Genomic DNA, 10,200 nt, shown 5'->3' on the forward strand with positions numbered 1-10,200 from the left:
ATTTTGAATCTGTAACTATAATAAATTTATTATTAACTCTTAAAGCTTAACCAACCTCTGAATAGTCTTTTCTGCACTTAAAACAGCCCTTAAGTACACTGAGAAATTCACACCTAACACCTCCATTACCAGCCTTAATTCTTTCTACAGTTCCCCTTATGACATGATTTATACACATCTCAGAATTTCAGTTACCTCTTCTGGACAGTCATTTATCACTGTGCCTATAGGCACTAATTGCAAAAATTCAAATTGATACTTATCAATTTGACATCCAAGAGGTGCTTAGTAATTTAAAATCAAGTAGTAATTTAAAACCAAGATATCCTGGTGCAATAACATAAGTTCTAAAATTGAGATAAAATGCAAAATAACTAAAATTTTGAGAAAACAGCTCAAATTAATCTGCTAATTTAGAGCTTCTTTGTGCCACAGAAATTTAGCCATCATACAAGTTGGGAATTTGACCAATCAGCATAATATACTGCCTTCTATAAGCATAGCCTGCTTATAGAATGCATATTGCTTTCTATAAGCATAGCCTGCCTCCAACTTCTGGAAGTTTAAATTTAGGGACCATTAGAAGAAACACCCCATCTAACATATTCTGACAAGAAGATATAGCAATAAAATAGAAACTAAATATATATTATATCTATAGGCAGTTTTGAGATCCTTTTTTCTAATCTGAAAATGTTTTTTATAATAGGAAAATAGTGCTGTTAGCTTTGAGTTATTTTCTAGTAATAATAGTTTTAAAAGGATAAAATAAGTACATAATGTTGCAATGGGTGTGAACATCTTCTGTAACTGTAGAAGAGCATGGTAGTCATAAAATCTTTTTTTTCCCCAAAACAAAATTAAAGTGTGTGAATGGAAGATGTCTCCAATAACAAAGAACAAGGACAGAGGGATAGCCCAATTAGCAGTAAAGAAAAAGTCTTTACACCATTTATGTATAAATTCGTTTTTCCTTACTATAATTCAGGGTTTCTTAGCTATCTAAGTCATAATTGTATATAATAAAATTTAGGAATAAAAAAGGAATAAAGAGAAACTTCTGCCTTTTGCCACCTTCACAGCAACCAGTATTAAACTTGTCTTCCTGACATAAACAACTATAAATGACAAATAAATAAGGCAATTATTTTCAGACATTGAACATGAGGCAGCACAGGACTCAGAACCTTGAGACAAGGGAAGCCCACAAAATGAGTGACACATTCACCCTGGTTCTTTCCCTAGAAAATCCTTCCAAATGATAGGGGCCAAGAAGTGGATCCCAAGCAGAGCATAGCAGTCGTCTGAGCAGAAGAGGCAGAGACTGAAGTTCAGGGCTGCTAAAGGTCTGAAATGTGTAGGGAATAATACCAGAGGGCAGAGAACCACAAAGATGAGTTCCTAAAAGTCTGCATGGGAGTTCCCAGCAGATCCTAGGCTGGGGACAGGGATGTACATATCAGGGCAAAACTCCACAAGGTCCCACAGAGAGAGGCTGCTGCTGGGCTGTGTGCTGAATGAAGGCACCAGAAAATAGCTCAGTGCTGGAAGGCTTTGGAGTTCTAGCCCTTGCCAGGCTCTTTGAGCACCTCCTGAGGCCAGGAAGGCCATGTGATAGCAGGAAGTGTCACGCCCTCAAGTGTGGGGCATTTTTTAGAGCAGAGGTTAGCAAAACTTTTTACAAGCCTGGACAGTAAATACTTCAGGCTTATAAGTCATATGATCTCTTTCCCAACCTTTCAATACTGTCAATGTAGCATGAAAACAGCCACAGACAATATGCAAATAATGAGCATTGTTGTGTTCCTATAAAGCTTTATTTATAGACACAAAGATGACCTAAGTGTTAGAACTGGCAGACAAGGACATAAAAGTAGCCATTATAAATGTGTTTAAAGACTTAACAGAAAAGATAAACACAGTAAACAGGTAGGAAATGTCAGCATAGAAATGGAAATGATAAAAAATAACCAAATGGAAATTCTATAACTGAAAATTACATTACCTGAAATAAAATACTCATGAGATAGGTTTAACAAGCAGGCTAGAGACTGCATAAGAAAAAGTCAGTGAGTTTGAAGACAAATCAAAATAAATCATCCAATTTGAGGAACAAGAGAAAAAATGTTAATGGGGCAATACCGGTGATCTAACATATGTGTAATGGAAGTATCAGAATGAAAAGAGAAAGCGAACAGAGAAGGAAAAAAATATTTGAGAGAAAGATGGATGAAATATTTTCAAATTTAGATTTTTAAAAAGTCAATTTATAAATCCAAGAAGCTCAGTGAAACCCATGCAGGATAAACACAAAGAAAAATACACCAAGACATACTATCATCAACATGCAGAAAGATCAAAAAAATGAGGAGAAAAGTCTTAACTGAAGCAAGAGAAAAAGATGCATTACATTCAGGGAACTATAATACAAACTCAAAATAACTTCTCATCCAAAACAATGGTGACAAGAAGTCAGAAAATGAACCATTAAAGAGCTGCAAGGAAAAAAAAAAACCCACCACCATCAACTCAAATTTCTAAATCCAGCAAAATTATCATTGAAAAGGGGGGGAGGGCATAAAATAAAAACATTTTCTGATCAATGAAAACTGAAAGAATTTGTTGTCAGCAGACCTACACTGTAAGAAATGCTAAAGAAACTCTTCAGACTAAAAGAAAAATGAAACCAAGTGGGATCTCAGATTTATAGGAGGGAATGAAGAGCGTGGAAAATAGTAAATATGTAAATATATTAGAAGCCTATTTTTTTTCTTAGTTTCTTTAATAGACAAATGTTTAAAGCAAAAGTAGTACTGCTGTAGTATATGGGGTTTATAAAATCCAAAGAAGTAAAATACGTTACAGCATTAGCACAAAGATGGAGTAAAAGAAATTATACTATTGTAAATTTCTTCCATTTTACATGAAGTGCTACAATATTAATTTAAAATGGACTGTAATTTTTCAAAAAAAGAAGAAATTTTTTTAAATAATGTTAAAATATTCAATTAAACAAAAAGTGGGAAAGTAGAACCGCAGGCAAATTCATTTCACCTGACTTCACTAATCAAGGTTGTTTTAAGACTTGCATGTCCTCCAAGCTGCACGATACCCAAACAATAAGATGTTTGCCTGAGTTGTTTTCCAGGAACTTGGAGTCATCTGTGTCAAGTTCTAACTTAGCTGGTTAGGACTGGATGTAACCACTGACCCTCCAACTGGGCATGTGTATGTCCTCTTGGTGACATTTAACCATCAGTGGGCCAAAAACTCCACCCTCAGATTGTGCTAAGCACCTCCATTTTTGAACATGCAGAGGCCTGTAGCTTAGTACACCTGCGCAGAACAACGATTACCATATCTTTTTCCAGTAACCTTTCTCTACATTCCCCATGCTCCCTAAGCCTCAGACTGCCCTGCTTCTTTATTCTTTATTCCATAAATACCTTGACCCCTTGCCTTCAGGGAGGTGGGTCTGAAACTTGTTCTCCCATCTCCTTGCTTGGCTGCCTTGCAAATAAACCCTCTCTCCTGCAAATCTCAGCATCCCAGCATTTTGGTTTGTTGTGCATCAACCTGGTTTGGTAGCAAAAGGAGTAACAGAGTAACAAAAACCACATGACAAACAGAAAACAATACAAATTGATAGACCTTAATCCAACCATAACAACAACTACACAAAATGTCAATGGACTATATTCCCCAATTAAAGGGCAGACCGTCAGGCTGAATTTAAAATTCAAGACTGAATAATACGCTGTCTGTAAAAGAGGCAATTTGAATACAAAGACATAAACACATTGAGGGAAAAAGATATATCATGCAAACAGTAAGTGTAAGAAAGCTGGAGTGGCCATATTAAAATCAGTCAAGATAGACTTCAAGGAAAAGAGGCATTTCATAATGATAAAAGAATCAGTCCACCAGGAATACATAATCCTAAATATGTATGCCTCTGATATTAGAGCTTCAAAATATATGAAGTGAAAATTGACAAAACTAAAGGGAGAAGTAGACAAATCCACAATAATAACTGGAAACTTTAATTACTTTCAGCAGTTGACAGAACAAGTAGAAAAAAAAAATCAGCCTGACCAACACCTATCAAATAACTATTGCACCTGGTCTTCTTTCTCTCAGAGGCACCTAGTGTAATCCAATATACACAGAATGAATTAGAAAATTTAAAATAATTCAGTACAATTTTTCCAATACAAATTTTTATAAAATACTATTTTCTTATCACATCTTTATTTTCATAAGGTTCTTGGAGCTGCTGATTTAGCTCACCCAATATACGGAGAGTGTTATGGACTGAATTGTGTTCTCCAAAATTCATATGTTGAAGCCCTAACCCTCGGTAAGTCAGAATGTGACCGTGTGTGGAGTTAGGGCCTTCAAAGTGGTGATTAAGTTAAAATGAGGCTGATAGGGTGGGCTATAATCCAATCTGACTGGTGTCCTTATAAGAGGAAATTTCGACACCCAAGAGTCACCAGGGATATGCATGTGTAGAGGAAAGACCATGTGAGGACACAGTGAGAAGGCCACTCTGTGCAAGCTAAGGAGGGAGGCCTCAGAAGCAACTAAGCCTACCAACACCTTGATCTTGGAATTCTAGCCTCCAGAACTGTGAGAAATAAATGTCTGTTGTTTAGGCCATCTAGTGTGGTTCTTTGTCACAGCAGTCCTGGCAAACTAACACAGAGAGCCAGTGGTTGTTGTCAAACTGAATAGCCAAATCAAAAAAAAATCAGACTTTATCAATTCAAGTTGATTGTTAGTACATGTCCTCAAGTCAACCATCTCCCCTCTGCATGAAGTCCTACGTTTCTCACCTAGTGAAAACATTGCTCCCTCTGTAAGCCCCCTTTCGGCATCTGCTTTGTTCTCACTGAACGCTCACCAGGAGAAGTGCAGTTGTTTTGTTTTTTGTTCTTTGTTTTTGTTTTTTGCCGTACACGGGCCTCTCACTGTTGTGGCCTCTCCCGTTGCGGAGCACAGGCTCTGGACGTACAGGCTCAGCGGCCATGGCTCACGGGCCCAGCCGCTCCGCAGCATGTGGGATCCTCCCGGACCGGGGCACGAACCCATGTCCCCTGCATCGGCAGGCGGACTCTCAACCACTGCGCCACCAGGGAAGCCCCGAGAAGCGCAGTTTTTGACAGTGGAAGTGGACAAGAGAGGTCATTGGATGAAAATTGTCACCATGCTCACTCATGCAATACAGTACTACAGAGGAAGTCAGGACATTTGAACTTGGGCTGGAAGGCTCCATGTTTAATGTAGTCCATGAACAGGAATACACGGGGAAGACACATGGCATGTTTATAGTGCCTCGACTAAAGAAGGTCTTGACACCCAGGACAGTATGCCACATTAAGAGCTAGAGCAAAGTACTGGTATGATTTTCAAGCAAACAAAAGGAAGGAAGAAAGGAAGGAAGGGAGGGAGGAAGGAGACGATAAGTGAGAATATAAGAAAGGAAGACACACTACTACCCATAGCTTAACCCAGGTGTGTGCTCAGTCGACCTGAATGCAGACAGGAGACAGAATTTTAGAGAAGGTGGTGTATCTAGTCCAACAGTCACATTTATAAAAGTGGAAGCTTTTATAAATTAGGAATTAAGTGGCAGGAGCAGAACTGGGCCTAGACTGAGGTCCCTACACGCCCAGTCTTCTCTCCACATTTCCAAAGGTGTGACGTGAAGTCACTGATGTGATAATCTTGGGTTATAAAATGCAGATAAAGACAGTTTTCTCTGATACTACATTGACTCCAGTAATGTAATATTTATGTAATATTTAGCACCAAATGAAGAGCGAGGATATTTTAATGAATAACGATAATCCAATTACACTTTGTAATGTACAAAGAGAAGAGTTTTTATTCAGTGTTTCCCCTCATCTGTTAATGACAGGCTATTTCTGAGACTGAAAATAAGATAAAAGTCCAACATAGCAATAAACTAATTACAGATTATTTCTGGTGTCGCAAAGTAGTAGCTATAGAAGTATTGACAGAGAAGAGATTCCAGTGAGGGTGAAATTCTGAGTGGTGCTGCGGGCTGGGCTGGGGGAGCAGATCAAGGCTGCCCTCACTGGATTGGCACTATCAGGCTCTATAAATTTTCAAAAGCCCATCTAGACTGAGTGGTGCTTAAAATGGGACATAGGCAGGCAGGCCAAACCACACAGACCGAGGGATCAGAGTTGGCATGAACTTCTGGCAAGGTAGGGCCATGACTGAGGTCAGGTCAGGTGACTGAATTCAACAATCCTGCCGCCTCAATAAAGATTAAAAGATGAATTAGCAAAGAGCTCTCTCTAGAATCAGCAGCTCAGTCTAAAACACTCATTGCCTGTTCTCATGAGTCTAGCGATCTGTATAAATGACTTTTTACAAAGACAAGCATTCATTTATGTGGTAGCGGATGTGAGGTGTGAAAACATAAATCATGACTTATATTTAATGATTAAAGGTACTTAGTGCTTCCCACTTTAAATACACTTTCAAAATGTGTTCTTTTTCGTTTTATAAAGAGAATGCTGGAACTCAGAGATGTGAAGTGGTTCTGCAGTATGTAAAGCAGCCAAGACAAACGAGTCTCTCTAAGGCTTAATCTGAAGGAGGTAGGGTCAGAGGTTACAGTCGGGCTGCTGCATACAGTTGTACAAGCAGGCCTATGGTCAGTTCCCCCCAAAGCAGAGCTTCAGACAATCAGTTACTCTATCCTGAGGAACCCTTTGACAACTCTTATGAAATGTGTCTCAGAAACTTCCATGGAGGCTTGTGGAGGCAGCAGAGCATTTATTCACTGAGCCCTGTCCCCACTGGTCAAAGTTTGCCTCACAGAGCATTAGTCCCTCCACCCTCCTGCCCCTGTGTTACTCCTCCCTGCCCTCAGTCCCACCCTTCAATCTTGCACACGCGTAAGTGCCAAAAAGGCTCCTATGGAGGTCCCCATGAGGAGGCTCACAAAAGCCCCCAAACAAGAAATGAGAGGCCTGGGTGGTAGAGGAGGCACTACTCAGGGGCACCTGCGTGAAATTAGTTGACACCTGCACAGAACTGGTCACTGCAGCTGTGGCTGGAATAAAAGGTGAGGCCAAGAGAATTTGAGATAATATGCAAGTGTCCACTACCCAAGTACACTCAGTCGGGGGGTGAGAGGGGCTGAAATTCATCCTGTGCTCTGCTCTCCACGGCACGCACGCGGGTGCCGGCTGCAACTCCCTGGAGGCAGCGGCTGGCTTTTCTCATTCACACAAAGATGCCATGTGGGATAGCAAAGGTCCTGGTTGTTGTGCACCAGCTGTTGCAAAGCAGGCTAGAATCTTAATTTCAATGTTCAAAACTCTAAAACAAACAAGGAAAAGAAATAAAAGCCATCTAAATTGGAAAAGAAGATGTAAAATGATCTCCGTTTGCAAATGACATGATCTTATATGTGAAAAATCCTAAACACTCCACACACCCATACACAAACAAAACTGTTACAACTAATAAAAGATTTTAGCAAAGTTGCAGGATAAAAAGTTAATATACAAAAATCACTTGCATTTCTATACACTAGCAATAAACTTTCTGAAAAAGAAATTAAGAAAATAATCCCATTTATTATAGTAGCAAAATTTCTCATGGGTTGGAAGACTAAACATTGTTAAAATGTCCATACTACCCAAAGTGATCTACATATTCAATGCAATCCCTATCAAAATCCCAATGGCAGGGACTTCCCTGGTGGCACAGTGGTTAAGAATCCACCTGCTAATGCAGGGGACACCGGTTAGAGCCCTGGGCCAGGAAGATCCCACATGCTGCGGAGCAACTAAGCCCGTACATCACAACTACTAAGCCTGCACTCTAGAGCCCACGAGCCACAACTACTGAAGCCCACGTGCTTAGAGCCCATGCACCACAACAAGGGAAGCCACCACAATGAGAAGCCTGCGCACCACAACAAAGAGTAGCCCCCACTCGCCGCAACTAGAGAAAGCCCACATGCAGCAACAAAGACCCAAGGCAGCCAAAAGTAAAAATAAATAAAATTTAAAAAAAAATCCCAATGGCACTCTTAGCAGATAAAGAAATAACCATCCAAAAATTCATAATGAATCTTAAGGGACTCTGAATAGCCAAAATAACCTTTAAAAAGAACAAAGCTGGAGGCCTCATACTTTCTGATTTCAAATCATGCTACACAGCAACAGTAATTAGGATGGTGTGGTACTAGCATAAAGACAGACATATAGACCAATGGAACAGAACAGAAAGCCCAGAAGTAAACCCTTACATATATGACCAAATAATTTTCAAGAAGATTACCCTAAGGAAAGGGGTAGTCTCTTCAACAAATGATGTTGGAAAACCTGAATATCCACATGCAAAAAATGAAGTTGAACCCTTCCCTACACCAAATGCAAAAATTAATTCAGAATGGACTAAAAGGGTTGTGGAATCAAGATGGTGGACTAGGAGAATGAGGAATTCACGCCTCCACACAACTAGGGCACCTACCAGGTACCGGTGGGGAACCATGGGCACCTAAGGGGATGGGAGGAACCCCCAGTGACCGGGTGTGGGCTGTGGGAGCAGTGAAGGGGGAAGAGAAGTGGAGGCAGGACGGGACTTGGGCCACTGAGGGGCGGCTGGGGGAGAGGAAGGGATCCCACGCCAGGAGGGGTTAACTGGGGGACCACTGAGGGGCAGAGATCAAAAGGGAGCGTGGCCAGGTTTCCCCTGCCCACTTAGGCCCCCAGGAACCTGCTGAGATCTCAGGCCTGATCCTCTGCCCACTGAGGCCCCCTCCAGCCACGCAGGTCCTGAGGGAGTGGGAGGGAGGGAAGGGGGAGCAAAAGTAAAGGTCGGAATTCCGGTGGGGGGGTTGGGGAGAGGAGGAGTTCCTAAACCCAGAAGAACCCGCCCACCGGTAGGGGTCCAGCGGGGATGGCGGAAACCCTGGGGGGGGGGGCGGTGTGCAGAGGAACGGAAGGGAATGCAGCCAGCACTTGCCCTGTCCACTTAGGCACCAGGGTGCCTCCTGGGCTCCTGGGCCTAATCCTCTGCCTTGGGAGCCTCCCTCCTGCCGTGAAGAGCCCAAGTCCCGCCCCTATGCCCCCTCACCTCTACACTCAGAGACCCCCTCTTAGACCCCCTCCAACGTGCTGGGCCTAAACCCCACCCACACACCCTCACCCAGGGCCTTACCTCCAAACTCTGGAACTCCACACTCCAGACGCCTTCCTTTGGACGTGCTGCCTCTCCCCTTCCGTGCAGGTCCTAAGCAGAGCCCCCACCCCATGCTTGAATGTCACCCAGCCTAGGCCCCGCCCCCAAGGCCTTTTCCAGCTGTAGTGGGTCCTGAGCCTAGGCCCTGCCCCAGGCTGAAACGTCACCCCCCCACCCGCCTATGTCCTGCCCCACCCTAAACCCCGGTTCTGCCTAAGTTCCACCCCCGCCTAAACTCTGCCCCCATAGCCAAGGCTTTTTTTCTTCTTCTTCTTTGTTCCTCTTTTAGATTGGGGTTCCATTTTACCTTGTTGATTCATTGTTGTTCATTCACTTATATTTTTATTTTTTCTAATAAATCTTTTATTTTTCTAATTTTATTTTATTCTCTATACTTTGTTATTGTTCTCTCCTTTTGGCTTGTTCCCCCCAACTTTTTTTTTCTTTCTTCTGTTGTGGTTTTATTTTACCTTGTTGCAGTTGTTTCAATTATATTTTTAATTTTCCTAAAATATTTTTTAATCTTTCTAATTTTATTTTGTTTTCTATTCTTTGTTATTGTATTGCTCCTTTTTTTCTTTCTTTCTTTCTTTTTTTTTTTTTTTCTGCTGTTCCACACAGCTTGAGGGATCTTGGTTCCCAGGCCAGAGGTTGGGCCCAAGCTCCTGTGGTGGGAGCTCCAAGTCCAAACCACTGGACGAACAAAGAACCTCAGACCCCAGGGAACACTAATCGGAGGGAGGCCTCCCAGAGGTCCTCATCTCAACACCAAGACCCAGCTCTATCCAACTGCCTGCAAACTCCAGTGCTGGAAGCCTCAGGCCAAACAACCAGTAAGACAGGAGCACAGCCCCACCTATCAAGAAAAACAAAAACAAAAAAGAAAACAAAAAAATATGTTACAGGTGATGGAGCAAGGTAAAAACCTAAAAGACCAAATAAATGAAGATGAAATAGGCAACCTAC

Source organism: Globicephala melas, chromosome 11 (genome assembly GCF_963455315.2).
Source record: "Globicephala melas chromosome 11, mGloMel1.2, whole genome shotgun sequence".
Classification (NCBI taxonomy): domain Eukaryota; kingdom Metazoa; phylum Chordata; class Mammalia; order Artiodactyla; family Delphinidae; genus Globicephala; species Globicephala melas.